General features: G+C 39.7%; 1 long non-coding RNA gene across 1 annotated transcript; it reads left to right on the top strand.

Moving 5' to 3' along the window:
- Positions 1–8,436: 8,436 nt before the first annotated feature.
- Positions 8,437–17,085, top strand: LOC121930312. Its single transcript, XR_006103913.1, has 3 exons — positions 8,437–8,568; positions 9,332–9,441; positions 16,889–17,085. It is a non-coding gene; the product is annotated as an uncharacterized LOC121930312 (long non-coding RNA).
- Positions 17,086–20,903: the final 3,818 nt, after the last annotated feature.

Here is a 20,903-nt window from a genome sequence, read left to right as displayed (position 1 = left end):
ATAGCCCTGTTTAAATACTTGAAGGGATGTCATATTGAGGATGGAGCAAGCTTGTTTTCTGCTGCTCCAGTGAATATGACCCAGAACAATGGATGCAAGCTACAGGAAAAGAGATTCCACCTCAACATTAGGAGGAACTTCCTGAAAGTAAGAGCTGTTAGACAGTGGAACACACTCCCTTGGAGTGTGGTGGAGTCTCCTTCTTTGGAGGTCTTTAAACAGAGGCTGGATGACCATCTGTCAGGGATGCTTTGATAGAGATTTCCTGCATGGCAGGGGGTTGGACTGGATGGCCCTTGTGGTCTCTTCCAATTCTATGATTCTATGATTCTGTCTTATCCTTCAAACATAAAAGGCTTTCAGATCACAACAGCAGCAGTTGAAATGGAGGGAGGTCTTTCACATGCACATTGATCTATAAATCTGTTGCAGAATAGTTGACCTTTGGCTCCCAATGGTTACATCCCTGATCTTCACTTTAGTGTAGAATAGGGATGCAAATCTCCATAAATTTTCTTCTCAAATGAAAGAATAAATAGTTTTACCATTATGTTTCTCACTACAAGAAAGCCATCAATAACCATACATCTTTTAGAAAAGTACAGTCAGACCTCTGAGTCCATGGAGGATACATTCCAACCCCACCCACCCCCCATGGATACCAAACTTCATGTATGCTCGTCTCCCGTTAAAATTAATGGCAATATGTCATGCAGATGCCTGGTATCACAGTCACGTGCACACTGCAAAATAGGGGCTTGTTGTCCATGAATGGTTAAATCCATGGATGGTAAGTCTGCTGATAAGGAGGGTGAACTGAATTCAATTTGGAACTTCTGTGCAAAAAAAATAAATAAATGGAGGATTTTTGTGTGTACAGAAAATCCTTCATTTTCTGTGAAGAAAACATATTGACAGGAAGCCATGGGGGCATCATGTCAGCTATGCAGGGTCATTTTGCAGTGGAACCCCCCCCCCCAAAAAAAACCAGCATGTAGCAGTTCCTCAAAGGGGGCTCTGGACATTTGAATGAGGAGAGGGTGGCTGTGGGGGAAATAGTTTAGGGTGGAAAATTTTGAGGGGAAGCAATGGCCTGGGGTAGTCAGGGAGTTCTTTAGGGCTACTGGACCCCCATGTGGTCCATGAGCCAAATAATTCCCATATCTGTTTTACTGTATGGTTCCTCTAGCCTCATATTAGCTCTGCTATTGGCATTAACTCCCCAAGTTTGTAGGCTGAGATCTTTTCCAGCCATTTGAAACCTTGGAATTGGGGATACCTAGAAATTCTACACACAAAGCATGAACATTGTTCATGTGGACACAAGACACTTATGAACAGAAATATGTGATGCTGATTGATAGTGAAATGGGCATAGAAAAACTAGAAATTGAGTGATCTATTTGTTTTTACTGTTTCTACTGCTAAGCTAAAGGTAATATGTATTGCACATCCAGGAACATGAGCCACATATGTATGCATGCACACACAATCAGTTTTCTCCAGTAGTGTCCATGATCTGCTAAATTTGGGGAAGGACTTTTTGGAGGTAGAATCCTCCATTTAGCATAATTAGACTTTTTCCAAATTCTGCTACTCTGTTCTATTCCTGGATCTGCACACAAACTCGATACAGTCATCCCTTCATAGCCACAGATTTTTAATCCAGAGATTCAGCCATCCATGACTTGAAAATATTTTAAAAACATATAAATTCCAAAAAGCAAATCCTGGTTTTGCCATTTTACATGGGGGACAGCATTTTATTATGTCATTGTATTTAATCAGAATTGAGCATCCAAGGATTTTGTTATCTACAGGGGGTTCTGGAACCAAACCATAGTGGATAACAAGGGCCCACTGTAAAATACAATTTAGACCCTGAGATTACAAGGCACTCCTTAAATACCTTAAAGGCATCAGAACCCACCTGATCTAGGAAGCTAAGCAAAGTCAGCTATGCTTAGTATTTGAATGGGAAACCACCAAGGAATACCATGTGCTGTAGGGTATATTTCAGAGGAAGTGGTGGCTTAGTAGTTAGGATGCCAGTTCTGAGGATTGTAAGGTTGGAAGGTTGGTTGTTCAAGGCCCAAGTACCTTATGATGAGATTAGTTCCTGTCACTAGTCCCACCTTCTGCCAACCTAGCATTTCGAAAGCATGAAAATGCAAGTAGATAAAGGGGTACAACTTCAGTGGGAAGGAAACAGCTTTCAGTGCAGTCATGTTGGCTACAAGAACACTGGATTCGTCTTTGGGCAACACTGGCCCCCTACAATCAGTTACGACTAGACATTCATGTAAAGGGAAAACATTTACCTTTTACCTTAAACTGACAAAAACCCCTCTGAGTATTCCTCACCTAAGATAGCCCTATGAAATTCATGGTGTCATCATACATTGACAGGCAGGTTGACGGCACAGACACACACAGACTGAAAATATAAAATGCACACAATTTTGAAAGCTAAATTGTACATATATACATGGTGGGGTGGTCCTATGGAATCTTATTGAACTTCATTTAGGGCTTTGGCATGTCTTAAGCACTTCCTGATCTTCTTCATACCCAATCTCACTCTTTCTTTCCATGATGAGAACTATATCTGTAATTTATTTTGCACATAGCACTTTCTTGGTGAAGAATTTGGTTTCCATGCCACAAGCATCTCTCAGCTTTAGATGGAAAAATACAAAAGGCAAAAGCAGTAGGTACCAAGATTCTTCTGAGAAAATGTAAGGTATAAAAAGTCTTTACTATAATGATCTTCTTGAGTGCAACATTCAGTGTAAACACACCCTCATAAAAGGTGACTTACTAATGTTCTTCATTTGATTATCTATGAAAGTCTAAACAATGTATGAAGCACAAACAGTTGGAAAGAATAAAACATATTTACATAATGCCACCAATTTTCTTTTCAAAGAATTCAGGCTCTCTCAATTGCAGAATACTTTTAACCTGATTTATAAATCATCATACCCATAGAAGATTCTTCACTTTTCATATGAGGCATTAGCTGTATAGACCACCACCACCCCACTAAAGCAGCTATATATTTTTGCTTGTGATCTGATCTTGTCGTTATCTGCCTGAATGAGTTCTCTTACAAAGCTCACAGTGTTAGGTCCCAAAGACATCTATAAATAAAATATGACCATATACACACTCCAGGTCATGTTTATAGCATGCTGTGTATGTCAATATGATGCAACACAGGATAATCTCAAATTAAAACATTCCACAGAGGGATATATCACTTTTGAACAGAGAGGTAATGATACATGCAGGCATACCCACTCACAAACAAATGATGATGAGAAGATTCAATTTATTCTGTTAGAATGCTAACATTTCTCCATAAATAATATGGCTATCCCATGGAGTTCCTAAGGCTCTTTCCAGATTATAGTTTTGAAGACCACATTTCATTATATTGCTTTGAATCTCATCTGCATTCCCATTCCATATTTTATCCATATTAAATTACAAGACTTGGGTTTTTTTTCCTTCCCACATAGAAATGTGTACAGTTTCCCCTGTAATGTACTCACTTTGTATCCATTTTTTTATTGACTGAAGTGTGTTCCTGGTTATTTTTCATTTATATATATTTTAGCTGTTTGTATTTTTTAAATGTTACATGGCATTGCATACATGTTATATCTCTGAAACGCACTACAAGCCTTCCAAATTTCTGTGGTAAATCATGCAACAGATCTTGGGAGGTGCAGAATAGATACATTCATTTAGCGTCCTGGATCAAGTGAAACTATTCTATATCCCGAGAATCCCCCTATGGATTGTGTACAGCAGTATTTTTAACATTTTAAGTATCACAGCTTATCTGTTAACTCAATTCCCAGCATGGGACTCAATCTTCATTTTGTTTTTTATCCATCTCTCTTTCTCTGGGAAGTCTGCATGAACCAAAATCAGTTGCATAATGCTCGAGGTTCAAATACTATGCTGGAGGAATTTAGATATTTGAGATTAGTTTGAAATACTTTAATGGTTCAGGGTCAAGTAAATACACTCAATAAAGGGGGAAAAATGAAATACTTTAATGGGTTGCTTTTATATCCTCTCAGTTCAATTATCACTAAATTTAATTATTTTTGTAACTGATTATAGATGTAATATTTGAATGTGGGCCTTTGTGTGTGCGCGCACGTGCATGCGCACATGCATGTGCATGCAGACACGCATATGCATGCATGTGTATAAAAATGTATATATAACCTGATAGGGAGAAATTATTTTTTGAATATTTCAAGCCATGGATGATTGAATCCATGGATACTGAATCTACAGATATGGACGGCCAACTATACTTGTGTATAGTATTCAGAGACATAGTCATGTGTGCCTGGAATATCAGAATGCAAAAGGATTCTAGCACCTCTGAGACTGAGTGAATCCAACTAAGGAAGTAGACCAAGTCTATGGAACCTTATGCTGCAATGTCTTTCACTCAATCTCAAAGGTGCTACAAGATCGTTTTGCACTTTGTGCTGTTTATGACATATTTCCCTGTTTTTTAACGTCCTTACATTTCATTTACACTTACATTTATAAAGAAAAGTGAGCAGCAAACACAGAAGAAAAAAAAGAAAGAAATCAAACTCTGCTTTTCCAATACTCCCCTTTCCCTGAGAAATTCTATGTAATGGTCACTTCAATTCTTCTGCCTGCATATAAGGTAGAAAATGTTCCAAAGGCCATTTGCAGCCTGGCTCTCTGCCAAAGCAGCAGGGCTTTTCATGTGTAGATAACAATCTTTTCAGCTTGCTTGAAAACTTTTAATCCAAAACAAAAGGGGATTTGTGATTGCACAAGTGAGGATCTGAGGAAAGACAGCAGGTGTGCAAAGCAACAGTTCCTTGTTTTAGAAGCAGGCATGAGAACTTTTGAGAGTTTAACTATAAATTCTATTTGCAGGCTGCATTCAGCTCAAAGATAAGTGTAGGAAAACTTTTAGGTGAGATTGTTTTCAGAATAGACACTGACTTATAACCTTTTCTTTCTATATGAACTTGAACTCCACACTTAGGCCCATCCATTTCATTTGGATGAAATTATTCTCAACATTTGCTACTAAAAATGGCTTGGGTCCAAACTATCTTCGGGACCACTTTCTCCCCTATAATTCTCCTCATGCACTCCGCTCCTCTGGGAGAGGCCTACTTCAGCCACAGACATCTAGGCTTTCGGCTACCTCCCAGAGGGCATTTTTCATTGTCGCCTCCAGACTGTGGTACAGCCTTGCTGGATGAGATCCGTCTGCTTACATCCTTAGATAGTTTTTAAAAGGCTGTTAAGACGAATCTCTTCCGGCAGGCATTTCCAGAATAGAGAACCCGGCCTCAGAAAACTCCTATAAATAGATACCGCCACTCCCACTGATTATTGTTATGTTGTTTGACCCTTGGGTCAGTTTTAACTTGTATGGTTTTAATTCTCTATTAGATTTAATACCTTTTTAAGGGGGGGGGGGTAACTAGGGATTGATATGTTTTGCATTTTTAACTTGTTAGCCGCCCCGATTTTTCTCAGAGTGGCGGGATACAAACACAATATTATTATTATTATTATTATTATTATTATTATTATTATTATTTAAAAACAAGTTGCATAGTATTGTGTGTTGAGCAAGGTTCTTTGTCTATGAATATAAATATTACAAGCAGTGTGAAACATATATCTGCATGGATTATCCATGGTGAAGTAGTCATACCTGAAGTACTGACACTTATCAGGACAATCCGCAGAGTCACACATCCTTAAAGATGGTCCAAACATGGAGAAAGCTATGCTATCAACATGCAGTTCTGAGTTTATCTTATTTTTTGAAGAGCCAGTTCCCCGCCCCTACCCCAGGGAGAGTCTAAATCAGAGTATCTCCATATCAATGGTGCCTGTCACCCATCTGGACTGAGCTTCAGTTTAGTAGCCCTTATATGGTCCAATGCCAATCCCAGACATCTTCCATATAACCTGACTCTGATGAAAAGGGATAACTACATACTGATAAACCTCAAGGGCTCTTTCACACTTACTGCACTAAGATTTTACTTTAACTGTCTATGGAATCCTGGGATTTGCATTTTAGAAAGAGATATTTAGAATCCTCAGCCAGAAGGTTTTAATGTTTTATGGAATATAACCCCTAGGATTCCATAGGATGCAGCCAGGGCAGGAAGTGAAGGAACTATTATTATATAGTGAAAAGGAAGCCAACAAATCATGTCATATGGTTTTCATGCAGATTTTAAACTGCATGGTGAGGAAACAGGGGCTGAGAAATTCTGAAACATAGATGATCTACTCTTAACTTCTTAAACTTCCCTTTCAGGTAGAAAACAAAAAATGGTGCTCTAATATATAGAGATGCTACAGGTAGATACTGACACCTGCTGAAAAATCCAGGATGACTAACAACTTTGTTCCTCTCCCACAACTTGTCATCTGTCAAAGAAAACAAAGCCATCTCTGTACTGAACTCTGACTGGAAGCCAGATTAAAATGCATCTAGACAGTCAGACAGATGTTTGGAGATAAAAGGCCACAAACAGCTTGGGGGGAAATGGTAAAGGAAGGAAGATTTGCACTGGCTACTAGTTAGAACAACTGATAGAATCCAAGGAGGCTTTCCTTTGATGTAGTCTAGGTCAGTGGTTCTTAGCCTGTGGTCAATGTCTTCACAGGGAGTCCATGAAAGCTTCAAGCCTACTCAGCTCATCTTCTCCCTGCAGCAGACCAGCCATGTGATAGTAGCCAAGGCAAAGGCTGGCTAGCTGACTGGGCCTACATGTTGCCATTCAGTCTGCTGCAGCTGCAAACTAGTGAGAAGAAGCAGAAGAAAAGTCTTTCCTCCACGTCCAGCACCTCCGAAGGAAACTTTAACAGATGACATAATTGTTATTGGTTCAGTGTTCAGATATCATCATCATCATTTTAAATCTTGAGTTAAATCTTCAGCATTCCACAGCAATAATGTATTTAAAGGGGTCTCTGGTAAAAAAAAAAAAAAAGTTAAGAACCACTGGTCAAGGTTGTTCTCTTCAGTGATACTCAGTGGCTTTTATGAACTCGTGTTCTGATGTAGTCACTCTCCTTCTCCAAGCAGATGTTATCAAGTATGAAGGGTAAGGGCTGAATAGACAAATGGTTCTCCCAACATTGTAAAGCGGTGACGAATGGAAACGTGTAGCAGCACAGTAGCCAGCAAACACAGAACATTGGCTTTAACTATGGCACATCAAGGCAACTATGTGAACTACTGTATACAGATGCTGGTTTACTATAGTGTCTGAATTTAGACACTGTAGTCATTCTTGATTTATATTCCAGTTGGCCAAAGTTCCAAGATGTAAAAATGATATATCACAATAAATTAGTTAGCGCAATATTATTTCATGTTGTGAATTATCACTACATGCTAGTAAAATATAGCAAAGATTATCATGTAGTATAATATTCTTTATCAAATGATTGATTTTTTTAAAGCTCTTAACAGCAGTTTGATCAAACAAGGGAAGAAAAGTTTTCTTTATAAAAACAAAACATTTTCTATCCAGAACATTGAGTAAAGAGCAGCAAAATTAACCACTTTGAAAATAACAAGATCTTATTGACACTAAAAAGAGTGTGAGAGGCACACCACATCAAAACCACAGAGGTAGATGATGTTATAAGTACAGGATGAACCTTTACCCAGCTGTTATTAAGCCACATTTTGTACTTGCTGATAGGTTATTTATATAATCCTAACAGATCTCAGTGTAGTGACTATGCAAGCATAGCAAAAACTTTTCCCCTTACAAACAGGATTGTGTTCATGCATACAACAAATACTTTTTCATAATAATCACCCTGTGTTCTTCAGATCTATTAAACTCTGTTCTCTAAGACAGGAATTGAAACTATGTGGCACATAGTTTCACTTATTGTTGGTCTCCAAATCCCATCAACCCTTGAATGCATGAGTGGTGGTTGTGGATGATAGGAGCTTCAATCCAACAAGACTATGGAGTACAAAATGTGGGGGAGAAATCAACATTATGGCTCAGGACTACATTCTTATAGTTGCAAGGAAAATGGAGCATTGTTTTCAAGTCTTTCTGACAGTAGACTAGGGCTGAGCAAAGTACAATCCTTCAGATACTGTTGGACAACAATTCCCATTAGCCCTGGACAGCACATCCAATGATGAAGAATGTTAGCAGCTGTTAGAGCTATGCATCTGATCAGTCTGTAGCTCTTTTGCTGAGAATTCTAAATCCCCTCCCAAACTGGCAAACCCCAGCATTCCACAGGATGGAACCATTACAGTTAAGGTGAAATAATAGCACTATTATTCTGTAGTATGAATGGTCCTATTGGCTGATGGCTCCTATATTAGTGGGTTGGTAAGTCTGTTGTGAGTTTCAGTACACACTAAAATTCAGTGCTATCTATGGTTTGGAGGAATTGGATTTAATATCTTGGATCGTTTCCATAGGGTTTGGATAACACCAAGCAGCTTCACCGCCCTACTGACATGGAATTCACCAGCCTTCACTGGTAAGATGTATTTTATTTTGCTTATAGAAATGATTTTTCAAATATTTTGTATATGCATATTCTAAAGAACTATCTGCCCTCTTTGCCCTTTTTTTTTGGTTAGGCATAAGGGGGCATCCTGTACCCAAACCTGTCCTACAAGAATGAATAAAAATCACCTTTATTTTTACAACCACCTAGGGATGTAAAAATATCATATGACAACTGTATAGATGAATCCAAGCCAGTTTGGCAGGAAAAGCTTGTCTCCTGCTTAAAAGATAAATGACTAATCGACAACATCCTTCATGCTCAGCTTCACACAGTTTTGTTTATCATGCATTATTTATCACAGAGCTAGGAAGATAGAATTCGAGGATGATTAACCTTTACTTAGAAAATGGGGCTTTGCCTGCCTGTGCAAAATTAACACTGGCTTGCAAAAATGTATTATGAACAACAGGAGAGTTGACAGAGTATGGAAAGGAGAAGTGAGGGGTCCAAAGTACCCAAAACTCTTAACAAACATCCCAATAATTCCTATCCAAAAAAAGATGATTTGTTCAGGTAGTAATGAGTGCCCAAGCAGAGTTTTGAAAAGTATATGCTTTAGATCACAGGCCTCAGAATTCCCCAGCCAGCATTATCAGTGATCAGTGATCAGCCTTATCAGCATTATCAGTATTAATTATCATCATTACACCATTATCTGAGTGTTGTAGTCCAGAATTTAACTGTTCTGATTCTTTCATTTTCTAATTATCTCTCTTTATTGGTGGACAAGAGAGGGATTGGAAATCAGATGGCCCTCCAGATGTTGCTGGACTACAAATCCTAGTAGCCCTCACCAACATACCCAACAGTGAGGAATAATGGTGGCGCACTCCAACATTGGTAAGGTCACACAATTCCCATCCATGGGCTATAGTAATGAAAGAAATAATACTTATTTAAAATAAAGCGGAACACTAAATCATCTGAATATTTAATATGTAATGAAACAACTGTAGATCCTGGATGCCATTGGGTTTTGCATGTTACAACAAACAAACATAGGATTCACCATGGTCATCAAAACAGCTTCAGTTTGCAGGCAGTGTACAGAATATGTCAAAGTCTTAGACAATAGCCAATGGAAGAATCATATGAATACCTTTCTGATTTTTTAAAATCTTGTTATTATTCTTATATTTTATTTATATAGTGCTGTAGATTTGCACAGTGCTGGACATAAAACAATAAATATAAAAGAGTAAACCTGCCTATGGCATTTTATATACCAAAGATTAGGTTTCCAGTTAGCAAAAGGCATAAATGACAGTGAAACACCCAAACCAGCAATGATAGTTGTTATCTTAAGAATTTATTTTTTAAAACTAACATGGACTAAAGAAATTCATCTGCAAATAGTTTTTAACATATAAAATGAATAAATTGTTTTTTAAGTAAATCATATTTCAAAAGAAAGCAAAAGAAAAGAAAAGAAAATCTCACAGATAATTGTTTAGACTGTGATTACAATGGTAACGAATAAATTCTACCATGAAAAATGAGTCATGTTGCAAATTCTGCCTTAGTGCAGGATTCTTCTGAAAGAATGTAGTTTATGCTTTTGCAGCCGCAGGCTTCGTGGTTAACTAAACATGTCTAGATCTCCCCAGACACTTCTGGACAAATGCTGTGATCTACCAGAGTACAGATACAAAATTTGTATATGTCACAGACAACTTCTCAACCAGATTTATATAGGAATTCAATATTGCTGTAATGAATTTCTAACCTAGAGTTATAGATCCATAGCTGGTTTGTATTCACAAAATCTACATGTTCCCAATCATGGCACTATTGCTATGTGTGTAAAAGTCCATAAATCTTGCTTTACCAGACCTCAGCCACTGCAAGCGATAGAGATCTATTCTCCTATTGATCAGCATGCAGCAGACTTATGTTTCCACCCCTCTCTGGCCAGCAGTTTCTGGTGCAAAAAAGAATTGCAATAGGAGTACTGCTTGATTGTCTCACCAGAGATCACTGGCAGGAAGGGATGGAAATGTCAATATGCCCCAATCAACAGTAAGGCATACCTCCATTGCTCACAGTGGCTAATGCCCAAGTAAGCACGATGGGGGCAGGAATGAGGCCAGGAGTTGCTGGTATAGCTAACAACATAGCTGTTCTGGCATCTTGGCCACAATTTTTTTAATTGTAAAATTGTAAAATTTCTTTGTGATACAAAGCAAAATTTGGCACAGAGTTTAAAAGAAAAATTGCCACTTCACCCTTTCCCTAAAATTAGAAAACATAGCACAAGAATAAGCCGAGTTACAACCATAACCTGTTTTCCTACAAGAACAATAACCCTTCTTACCAGTCATCTCAAGTTTGCCTAAATTTTTAAAAGCTGTATCTAAAGATCTCAAGGCAGCATACAAATAAGATTAATACAAACAGGTTAAAGTAATTTAAAATGAGAAAAATAATGTATATACACTAATAATAATAATAATAATAATTTTATTTATATTTCCCCGCCTCTCCCTGCGGATTGAGGTGGGGTTACAGCCCGATAAAAGCATACAGATACAATCAATAAAATCCAATACAGTACTAAAAACATATTGAACACATTAACAAGTTTCAACAGGTGTAAAAGATTAAAGCTATTTAACACCATGTACATACACATTTGAAGAAAATCAGTGTGGCCTAAAGGCTTCAATAAGCAGCCATATATTTACTTGGTGCCTAAACGAAACCAATGTTGGCACCAATAAGGTCTCCAAGGAAAGAGCATTCCACAAACAATGTGCTGATCTCACTGGTAGGACCTCAATCCTCAGGTAGGCACATATAGGGAGAGGTGGTGCATCAAGTATTGAGGTCCCAGTCCACTAGGGCTATAATGTCATCTTAAGCACAAGTTAGGAAAATTCTTGTTTTTTATCTCTTCTTCAGCACCTTTATATAGGATTTTGCTATAACAAAAGCCTATCCCCCACAAGACTTTTCAAGCTGAGTGCCCCTAACTTCTTGACAAACTCTGAAATTATTACCAATAGTGATACCTTGTATCACAGAAAGCAATGAGTATGTATAATCCAAATGATCTTTTCAACCCTGGTCAGTTGGACCTTGGTTTTCTGATTTCGCTGGCATGTGCCTCCTTGCCTAGTGTTATGTGATCATTGTGCTAACTAAGGGTTTTGCTAACCCTGCTGTCTTATCTCTTTCCAGCATCTATGTGTTTTGATCTTGTTCTGTGACTTTCCTCTGCATTTATGTCAGGGTCATCAACAAATGTTTGTTCTACATCCAGCCAATTTGGCTGACCTGTACTTCACCTTGGCACCATTTGCCAGCTCCCTGATCTATCATGTGTTTGGGGGTTAAATTTAGGATTCTCTCCTCAATGCTTCTTTGAAGTTTTTGTAGACTAAATCTCAACTACCTCAGCTTTTAGTTTCAGAGTTTTTCACTAAATCAAATGCAACATCTCTTTAATGCAGTTGTGCTTTTGTTATTTTTCTCTGCAGCTTCTTAATTGTAAAACAAAAAGCATTTTTAACCAGATTTTCATACAAAAACACTGGTTAGAAAGAGTTGAATTGGTCTTCCCGCCAGTAACAACAGGTGGAATACAGTATGTGATAGCAGTATTTGAGAGAAGTGCAACACAGAGACAAGTAAAGCAGAGAAATTATGATGCCAGAATGGCCCTTCTGGAAGTGATATGTCAACAGTGAGCATGACCAAGGAAAGTGGGGCATCCCCACTTTTTCACACATCAGTCCTATGCATGCTTACTAGAAAATAGTTTCTCACTGAAATCAGTGGAATATATGTACAATGATGCATGCATAAGATCATATTATATTGTATTGCATTGTATTTGTTCATTTTACAACTAAACATGCTGTCTGAATTTAAAATAGTATAAAAGACCTATCTTTTCTGGTAAGCCTACCCAGTTGATTTTAAACTATGAATTTTAAATTGATGTATTATAATCTGTATGATTTTTAAAGTATAATGGTTGTTTTAATCCTATATTTATATGTTTTAATCCTGTGTTCATATGTTTAATGGTTAGTTATTGTATTTTAATCTATGTTGTACCCTACCTCAAGCCATGGGGAGAAATGGGTAAGAAATAAATTGTTTTTGTTGTTGTTGACATTAACATGGAAAAACCAAAATTTATGGACTTTAGATCAGTGGCAGTCTATCATTCACAACTATGGGAGCAGAGGGAAATAACTATCTGGTAAACTGGTGGTGATAATTGTTTTCCCAATCTGTTGCAGTTTTAGACCAAACATCATTCATCATTCCTAGATCTTTTTCCTCCTCAGAATAATTGCATGAGTAATTATTACATAATCTTATAGTAAGAATATCATAGTGTCCCAGCCAATGAAGAATCACAGCCAATAGGATGAAGTATAGTCAGATATATTTAACCATATAATGGTGTCCTAGAGGGCAATCAATCAAGTCCATTGTCATGATTGGAAACTAATTGATTATAAATACTGCAATAGATGACCCATGTATGGATGTATGTGTTTTGAACAAATCCCCTCACAGGATTGGTTTTTGCATGAATAAGATGCTACCATACATATAAAATCTCTACTCTGTCAGTACAATCCAGACCCTTTCTTTACTCCAGAACCTTCAGTACTTTTGTCAAAATTTACCATCCAATTTACCACATACCAGGATTGCATTGTAGGGTGATTCTCAGTATTTTTTGGGTCTCCATCTCCCAGAAGTCTGATCTAGAATGGTAATGTTCAGGAATGTTGGGAGTTGTAGACCAATGAAATAAAAACAGTCACATATTCACAACACCTAATTTAGCAAGCATGTGCACATAGATCATAATGCATTCAGTCTGATGTTCTGTTTCAAGATTTCAGTTCAAGTTTCCAAATTGCCATGGTAGAGAGTATCTCTATCCATGTGCCATAAAAGTGGTAGCCTCAAATATTTGCACTTTTTATGCCATTACTTCTGCAGGCAACATAACAGTAATGAAATTGAATTAGAACCTACAAATACTGCATATAGAGTGTCAATGTTTCAGGCATCGGCCTTTTATTTTATTTATTTTTTTTAAAAAAGGTCTTCCCATTTGGATTCTGGTTTTGGAGCAATTAACTTTGTTACGAATATGTGGTGAATTATATAATCTGTTGACAGCTGGCAAATTGGTTCAAAAAGTAAATTTAAAATAAGATCTGTGGTTCAGGCAAATAATTATGAATATAGCAACAGAGAGCTGATCTGGACTAAATTACACCTCTGGCAATAGGCTTCAGCATTATCCTGTTGCTCTAGAAGCAAATCCAACAGAAAATTGTTTATGACCTATATAATCATGCCTTCTTTGCTAAATCTGTCCTTACTTGGACTTCTGTTTTCTTTCTGAGAAATAAGCAAGGAGATTAAATGGCAGTGTATTGATCTCTATCTGATGGCTGCACTTGCTCCATTCTTTCCTCTCAAAGGGTAGAGGCTGTTACTGGAACAAGCACAAGGGAGAACCATCTCTAAGTAATTCTTTCAGGTCTTCACAGCCTGATGTTTGCTTTATACAGGCCTCCTTCTTTGGGACTTCTTCTTGTCCCACCACTTATACCACTTGTGATAACCTACTTCTGATTACCTAACCTGCTCCTACCTTCTATGAACACCCATCTTAAAAGGCTGCTGTTACCTCATTAAATAATCCTCTTTGTAACTCTTTTTCTGTGGCTTCATCTATAATTCTGCACCCTGGTTCCCAAAGATATCAGTTGCAATTGTATATCAACTGCCATCACAAACACCACTGTATTTGCCCTTTTCAATAGCCTAATCTCATCATTCATTGTTGCTGTTATTGTTGTGTTCCTTCAAGTTGCTTCCAACTTATAACAACCCTAAATTGAACCTATCATGGGGGTTTGGGACTAGATTTGTTCAGAGGTGGTTTTGCTTTTCCCTTCCTCTGAGGCTGAATGAGTATGACTTGCCCAACATCAACCAATGGGTTCCCATTGTTGAATGATGATTTGAACCCTAGTTTCCAGTCATAGTTTAACACTCATACCACTACACAATGCTCAGCATCTCAATATAGTGACCCTAAAAGGGATGTGTATATGTATGTGTGTAAGTATGTGTTTGTGTAAATAAAATTCATATGCCGCTCTCAAATTATGGAATGTCCTTGATAGTTTTTAAAAAGCTGTTAAGATGGATCTTTTCTGACAGGCCTTCCCTGAATGACTGACCTAGTTACCACCACTGATATGGATTGTTCTAAGGATTACCTCATGATGTCCTGTTCTTGTTGCTACTGCTTTAATTATTTTAATTGTATTTATTATAGTTTTATTGTATTGTGGAGTCGTTTTAAGGTGGGAGAGGATATTGGGATTTATTTTATTGTGCTATAAGGTTTATATGGATGTAAGCCACCTCGATCTTATTGAAGAGGCGGGATAGAAATAATTATCATCATCATCATCATCATCATTTATTTAACACAAGAAGATAATAATGAAACTATTCAGTTACTTGTTCAAACACATGCTTTTGCTTAGTTGTTACAGAAATGTATACACTTACATATTTATTCTAGGAAACATATTCAGAGGTAGCCATGTTGCCCATATTGTTGTTGTTAACCATCCTCGAGTTGATCTCGACTCATGGTGACTCTGTAGATGAGACATTCCCAAGACCCTCTATCCTCCACTACCCTTCCCAGTTTCTGCAGATTCATACCTCCTTGAGTCCATTCATCTAACACAGGGGTCGGCAACCTCCAGCCTGCGGGCCGAATGCGGCCCGCGCAGGCCTTTGAGCCGGCCCCCGGCTGCTCCTGCCACCGCCGATGATGACGACGGTTGCGGCTTTTTGCCACTCTGGGCGCCGCCATTTTTGCCCAAAATGGCGGTGTCCAGGGCTCCGACGGCGGCAGCGGGCCTCTAGGAGGCCCGTTGCCATCGCTGGGGCCCTCCAAGAGGGCTCCGGCGGTGGCGGCGGGCCCCTGGGAGGCCAGTTGCCATCACAGGGGCCCTCCAGGAGGGCTCCGATGGTGGCGGTGGGCCCCTAGTAGGCCCGTTGCCGTCGCTGGGGCCCTCCAGGAGGGATCTGATGGCGGCGGTGGGCCCCTAGTAGGCCCGTTGCCATCACAGGGGCCCTCCAGGAGGACTCCGACGGCGGCAGCAGGCCCCTGGGAGGCCAGTTGCCATCGCAGGGGCCCTCCAGGAGGGCTTCGGCAGTGGCAGCGGGCCACTGGGAGGCCCGTTCCCTCCACTGGGGCCCTCCAGGAGGGCTCCTGCGACAGCAGCGGGCCTCTCAGAGGCCCATTGCCTTCGCTGGGGTCCTCCAGGAGGGCTCCGGCGGCAGCGGGCCTATGGCATCAGGGGCCGGCAAAGAGGGGGAGGCCTACAGCACTGGCGGTCCCCGCCGGCTCTTTCCCAGCCTCTAACAGGGCCTGGGGCCCCGTCAGGGGCCGGCAAAGAGGAGGTGGCCTGGCCCCTGGGGGTGGAAGCTCCTCCCCCGAGGGTGGGAGCTCCGCCGCCAGAGGGTGGAGGCTCCACCCCGGCACGCGGCCCCGCCCCCGGGTGGAAGCTCCACCCACCCCGGCTTCGCCCCCCTAGTTGTCTGAGGGACAGCAATCCGGCCCCCGGCTCAAAAAGGTTGCCTACCCCTGATCTAACATATGGTCTTCCTCTCTTCCTAATTCCTTCCACTTTTCCTATCATTATTCTCTTCTCTAATGAATTATGTCTTGACTGATTTGAGTATACCATGAGTATTTCTCAGTAGTTGCTCTAGGTCTCCAATGTTTTCTGCTAATAGTATGGTGTCATCTGCATATCTTTGACTGTTGAACAGCAAATATGAACAGCAAAAGGGACAAATAGGTGGGTCCTATAGCAGATCAAGCCTGATATTTCCCTGGAGGCTAAGATGGCTAAACTGAGGCTGTCATACTTTGGTCACATCATGACAAGACATAATTCATTAGAGAAGAGAATAATGATAGGAGGGTGGTTAACAACAACCATTTTGGACTCATATCCCAAATGGGCTAACTTAACTCTTACTAAACCTGACAATTCTGACTACTCTAACTCTACCCTGTAACTACCTCATAACTGACTGTAACTAACACACTTACCTTTTCATTTAAACTCGCAACAAATCATCAATCATCTCCACCATTCCATCCTCTCATCTCCTCCCAACAGAGCACTTGCCTTAATATTCCTAATGTACATAGAATACTTAACAATACTTTTTCTTATTTCTTCCAATATGTACTCCATAACATATTTAGAGAGCTCCAGAACTTCACACTGTCCTTGGAAAGAAGACATCTTGCCAATCATCTGGGAAGAATAAGAGCAAACATGGTTCCTTGTGTTGCTTTCTTTCTTGGTTAGAACTATAGTTTTTATTATCTTTCCAATCTCCGTGTATGTACTTATTAAACATTTGCTTTCCTGTTTTCCCTAATAAAAAAGTCTTAAGTGTGATGGCACTGCAGGAATAAAGTGTACTTCTCTCAACATCCTGATATTTCAGAGCTTAATTAGATTGCAACTCACTCTGCTAACATTACCAAGGAACACTGGGACAAAGACACATCATACCAGTTAAGATGCCAAGGGAACAGTAAGAGGCATCACTGCAGATGGCGACCCAATTGAGTTGTTTTGGAAGACACTGCTGATATGGAGTGTGCTTGCCAAACAAGAGAGAGGCAATAAAAGAAGCACTGAAGGCTCTTCTGTCCCCCCAGAAAGATTCTGAGGTATGAATAGTGGGTTATACTACTTTACAGAGCTCATAATCTTTCTAGGTGAAATGTCACCAGTGGCTCTTTCCTTTTCTTTCCATTGTTTTGTAAGAATAATCTACTTGTTTTCCTATAAATTTTTTATCAAATTGAGGCGAATGATATGGCCCCATCACTCTGATCTATATTAAAGGGCATTTATGGCCACATTTGGGAGGTAGCTGCACATTCTGCATCCATTCTGCTTCCCTCTATTTTCCTTCATTACTTTATTACCCCTCTCTGACTTTCTTTTTTCCTTCTTTCTTTCCCTTGCATTCTTTTGCTTTAGTTTTTCGAGAAATAAAACAAGAATCCCTGGTCTCTGGATAGGTAAATAGTCTTATCCAAAATGCCAGGAAATTTGGACTGCCTAAGAAACTTTGCTTAGGATGTTCAGGGTCACCCAGGACATTTTGGTGCCTGTGGCAGAATAGCGGATGACTCAGGAGCTTATTGCATGAACTTTAAAACTGGTTCCTTTAAAACAGGCTGGGGACAGGACACAGGATGGAGGCAGGGATTATTGCATGCTTAATTGCTGTCTGCCATCAGCCCTTGTCCCAGCCATGCTCCACCAGCACTTTTTAGAAGCTGGAAAGCTTCTGACTTCAAAAAAGTGTTGGCAGAGCACGGCTAGGACCTGGGCTGGTGGCAGGCAGCAATTAAGCATGTGATTTAGCATGAATAATCCCTGCCTCCATCCCACATCTCGCTGGGGTTTTAAAATTCATGCGATAAGCTCCCTACTCAAGTCAAGGTGCTTTGTATCCAAACCCAGTTAAGTTATTTTGGCACGGGGGGGGCACATCTGTCCTCATCCCTGGCAGTAAAACAAAACTGACATGAAGCATAAGAAAGTAAAGAAAGTAAATATAACTTAATAATTTTCTGCCTTTTTCTGACAAAACTTGTTGCCTGAGACAAGCACTTCATTCTGCCTAATAGCAGGGCCAGGCCAGAGAACAGCTGCATATCAAACAGCCCAAGGTGAAAGGAGAGGTGGAATGAGACATCACAGGTGTAAGATGATTACTTGAGTAACTGAAAATGTTACTCTAAAGTTATATCAATATTGTTTTCATAATTTTCTACATGAAGATAGTATGCATGATGTGAACCAGTTCATACCAACTGGAATGAACTACAGAAATGAAGGTTTGTCCCTTAGTAACCCTGCTTATGCTAATTTTTGTAGAGAAAGAAGTTTATCGCATTCAGCTTAGAACGGCCCCTGAGCGTTCTTAAAGGGACCGTTCTGGGGACAGGAGGCAGCAGGGAACCCTGTATATCGCACAGCGAGAACATTGCCGCCGAACGTTCCCCTTCTGTTCTGCAAATGTTCTAGAGGGCTGATTTTCAAGAATGCTTGAGAAAGCATTCCCGAAAATCAGCCCTGGGGAACGCTCCCAGAACTGAAGAGGAATGTGCGGCGGTGGCGGCGGCATTCTCGCTGTGCGATATACAGTGTTCCCCGCCACCTCCCGTCCCCAGAATGTCCCTTTAAGAATCCTCAAGGGCCATTCTAAGCTGAATGCGATAAACTTCAAAGGCTTAGAAGTGGATCCCAAAATCAGAACATGGACAGAATGTGGGAGACAAACAGGCTGTGCTATGGACTATCACACAGGGAAAAGTGGGGGTTTAAACAGTCGATGATCCTGTGCAAAACATGATATCGCATTTAAGATTTTCAGACACATCACTATTAAAGAAGCAATAAAGATGCAATAAGCAGCAGCAAATCATTTTGGGGATTTCTCTGTGAATGATTTGTTGCTGTTTATTGCCTTTTTAATAGTGATGTCATATGAAAATCTTAAATGAGATATCACGTTTTGCATGGTATAGTTGGCTGTTTAAATCCCGATTTTGCCCTATTTCCCGCATATGATAAAGTCTGTCTGGATCATCCAAAGAATAGACCCCCTCCCCCAATCTCATTCCATACAGATATTTTTGGACAATAACTTCCATAATGCTGAACACTATTTTTGCTGTTCTGGACTAATAGGAGGTGAGATCCAGCAGAGTCTAAATAACAGTGGATTGGGGAAGGCTGGTGTAGACTTTATTCTCGTGATAAATTTATAGTTGTGTGCTCTTCCTCTATCTAGAGATCCAAAGGTGGAGTATACACAGTACAACAACACTGAATTTTAAAATGATTTGGGGAAATTCAGCAAGATAGCACAATGAGTACAATACTGTAGGCCAGAGTCAAGCCATCATCACTAGGCCTCCACTTGTGTAAAGAGCTAAGAATTTTAACTAGATGCAGAAATGAGGCCAGTGTTGGCACTAACTGGACCTTCATGAGTAGGGCATTCCACAATCAGGGCATCTCATCTTAGAAGGCCTTTTCTCGTGTCTCTACATGATGTATTTATCCTATTGTTGGAACATAGAGGTGGGCCTTCCTGCCAGAGTACAGGAGACAACTATATATGTCTTTAAGAATGGCAAGAAGCTGATTGTCTCCCACTATTGCAAAGGTGGGAAATACCCGAGGGACTATTCACATGGCATTTTCCTTTCTCATGATCTCTGTTGTGGCAATTCCATGCAAATACTTTAGTGGAATTAGGTGAGGTTTTAGGGTCAAAACCTATAACCAGGAGGTAGCCCTTGTGGTGTCATAAAAGAGGGGCAAAGGTTGGAAAGAGAGACAGATTTGCTTTTAGACAAACTGGTGGAAGAAATGGGTATGATAATCTGGGTAAGAGAGTCCAAACCCAGATAAACAAGGGCTAACTAGGTAATACGGCAACCAAGAAGTGAAGAAGGAAATGTTTTTCAGTTGCCACCATTTCTCCTAGGACTCACATCCTGCAATGCCTAACATACAATACACATGACATTAGGAGTTTTTCTAAGACCTATGTTGCTGCAGCTCACTCCTGGTTGTTTAGTGCATAGCATTGCCTTGGGACTTCAGCCAGTGATCAGACCGAGCAAACTAGTTAAATGGTACTGTCACCTGCAGGTATGACTGGTTTAAAAGAATTTCCATTCCAATGGGACACTAAATAGAAATAAAAAGAGGCTTTAGGATACCGCCATGGAAATACAGAGAATAAATACTTATGTCTTTAATTCACCCACATGCTTCATATTCCAATATATATATATATATATATATATATATATATATATATATTAAAAGCCCCGAGGATTTTTTGAGAAATAGTACTGTACACATTGATTTATTTTTATGGGGGTATTAATGAAAATGCTCACTTTCTTTAAACTGTTGGAAGACATGCCAATTAGGATGCTTTCATCTGTTATCAGAATGGCTGACGTAAGAAGTATGAGTCATGTAATTTCCCCACAATCCCACAGAGACGTGGTGAGCACTCCCAAGGCAGAAATGGTTCATCCCTTTGAACTCCACTCTGAAGACAACAAAGGGAGGAAGCATATACTGTAGCTGTGGCTCACTTGCACGTCCTCCTTCAATAGGGTAAAGGCTCTTTGTTTCACACTGTAAAGAAATGTGGTTAAGAATATG

The sequence above is a fragment of the Sceloporus undulatus genome, chromosome 5 (assembly GCF_019175285.1).
Source record: "Sceloporus undulatus isolate JIND9_A2432 ecotype Alabama chromosome 5, SceUnd_v1.1, whole genome shotgun sequence".
Taxonomy (NCBI): domain Eukaryota; kingdom Metazoa; phylum Chordata; class Lepidosauria; order Squamata; family Phrynosomatidae; genus Sceloporus; species Sceloporus undulatus.
This window is presented reverse-complemented; position numbering and strand designations above follow the sequence as displayed.